This window comes from Gadus macrocephalus, chromosome 5 (assembly GCF_031168955.1).
Source record: "Gadus macrocephalus chromosome 5, ASM3116895v1".
NCBI classification, from domain to species: Eukaryota; Metazoa; Chordata; class Actinopteri; order Gadiformes; family Gadidae; genus Gadus; species Gadus macrocephalus.
This window is the reverse complement of record NC_082386.1, coordinates 6,211,435-6,214,081: the sequence shown is the minus strand read 5'-3', so window position 1 is coordinate 6,214,081 and position 2,647 is coordinate 6,211,435.

Genomic DNA, 2,647 nt, shown 5'->3' with positions numbered 1-2,647 from the left:
GACCCCAACGGCCACTAATGGCCAGGGAGGGAGGTTAATATCACACACTTAGGGAGTGGAATACAGACCCACAATTATCTTCCTTTGCCCGGGACAGAATCCTATTACTTGATCCCAGAGTCCCGACAGATGGAGGAGGGAGAGGGGAGGGGGGGGAGGGGGTAGGAGGGTTCACCAGTCACATCCTATCTCTCTCTATCACTCTCTCGCTCTCTCACATCACACCCACCGACCATTCTCTGCGCAAAAGCTCCGCCTCAGAGGGGCCAGGGTGGGGAAGGTGAGGGGAAGGGTGAGGACATAAACGGGGAGAGAGGGTGAGAAAGGCCAGCGGGGGCAGGGGGGGTCGCTGGAATTATGGGCCTCGCACGGTCCCTGGGAAAAAAGGGGGGAGAGTTCAGAGGGCCGGGGTGAAAGGGAAGCGGTGTCTCCCTGTGAAACCTGAGCTCGGCCTGGGGGGGGGGGGGGGGGGGGGGGGGGGGGGGGGGGTCAGAGGGGATTTTGGGGTGCTATATCTCTGTGCTCTTATCATAAACACCCCCCAACCCACACACATACGCACCCACACACAAACACACACACTCACATACACCTTTCAACTCTTCACCCATCCTCTCTCTCGCTGTCATTCGTCCCGGAAAGCAGAGTGGTGTTTTGAAGGTGCAGTAGAACTGCCCCCCCCCACACACACACACACACACCCTCCTCCCACACCCCCCCCCCCCCCCCCCCCCACCCTACCCCCCACCCTTGGGAGATGAGGCGACAGATGAAGACATCCTCTTCCTACAAAGAGGATGAGGAGGAGGAGGATGGAGTGGTTGGATATGGAAAGACCAAAGGAAAGGGGTAAAAAAGAGGAGTTGGCTGTGATGCTTTGGGTTATAACCTGATTGTGGTCTTTTTGTGTGTGTGCGTGTGCGTGTGCGTGTGTGTGTGTGTGTGTGTGTGTGTGTGCGTGTGGTGTTGTGTGTGTGTGTGTTGTGTGTGTGTGCGTGCGTGCGTGTGCGTGCGTGCGTGCGTGTGTGTGCGTGCGTGCGTGTGTGTGTGTGTGTGTGTGTGTGTGTGTGTGTGTGTGTGTGTGTGTGTGCGTGTGTGTGTGTGTGTGCGTGTGTGTGCGTGTATCTGAAGTACCCATTCCCAAGAGAGTGGATTTGAAAGTCACTAAGACTTTTATTTTGATCGGCTCATGTAAGGATCCCGCGAGAGTGCCCGGCATTTCCACTTTTTTTTTCATTTCTTCTTCCCACCCTTTTGGAAATAAATAAGTCATGATGGTCGGGGCCAGCGCTTTCAAACACGCGCTCATGATATGCATACGTTTTTCCTCAAGCAGAGAAAACATTGGGGTTAAAAGATTCATTAAGTCTATTCCCCCAGACCCAGTGCTTGCTGCACGCACACACACACACACACACACAAACAAACACACAAATGCACGCGTTGCAACACACACACACACACACACCCACAGACAGAACATCCGAGGGCTATGTGCAGCCGTGTGTTTGTCAGGCAGACATCTAAAAAACGCGGATCCTCAGAGCTGAATTTCCATGTAGTAGCGGGGCCCAAGAGAGGCAGTTTTACAGGGCAAGAACCAGCCAGAGCTCGTTTAATTACCACCTATCATCTGCATTCAAATATGTAGCTACCAGTTGGAAACGGGGGAAGTGGGACAAATCACATACTCTGCTCTGAGGGCATGGGAGTGAGGCGCGCCCAGCTGATAACTTCTTCGCTGATAGATTTGAAACTTTTCAGTTCGATGTTTAGATGTTTTAGTTTGAATATTTAGTTTAGGATTGGACTTGTTTATTTTTTTTTTCTTCCTTGTGCAAGTTTCATTTTGTTGTTTTGTGCGTCCTGATAATCGTATGGGAAATATCTCATTTTTTTTAATCTTTCAATGAAAATATTGCTTTTAGTATTTGTTTTGCTATTTATAAAGATATAAATAAAATCTGTCAATCTGTTATCTTAATAATGAAAAGGTGACATTATCCTTTGAGGATAGGTAAAACATTGGAATGCTGGGAATCTTGCATCCTGGATGGTGTAGTTTACCACACGTTCTCCATTGAAGGATAAAGAAAATAACCTCCCCCCGCCCCCCCCCCCCAAGCCCCTAACCTCATGTACAGGCTCTGTCAGAGCTGACCGCCGGTTCTACCCATCAGACCCGCTTTACCGCACAAACAGTGTTCCGGGGGTCCCACACCCACAAACACACTCACAAACACACCCACAAACGCACTCACACCCACAAAAGGCCTTGCCTTGCCTTTGGGGCCCCAAAGGCAAGGCAAGGCCTTTGGGGAAGGCCTTGGCCTTACCCTCCCCACAGACAAACACATACTCCTCCTCCAAAGTCCACCTGGCTGAAGAGGGCATCATCAGATGGGGGGTTCAGTCTGGACGACTAAAGGGCTAACACAGCTGCATGAAATGCTTGGAGTCAGCTCTAGGGTGATACATTAAAAATAAATGTGTGTGTTTGTGTGTGTGTGTGTTTGTGTTTGAGCATGCGTGTGTGGCTTTTTGTTTGTATGCACATGCATATGTGTGTGTGTGTGTGTGTGTGTGTGTGTGTGTGTGTGTGTGTGTGTGTGTGTGTGTGTGTGTGTGTGTGTGTGTGTGCGCGTGC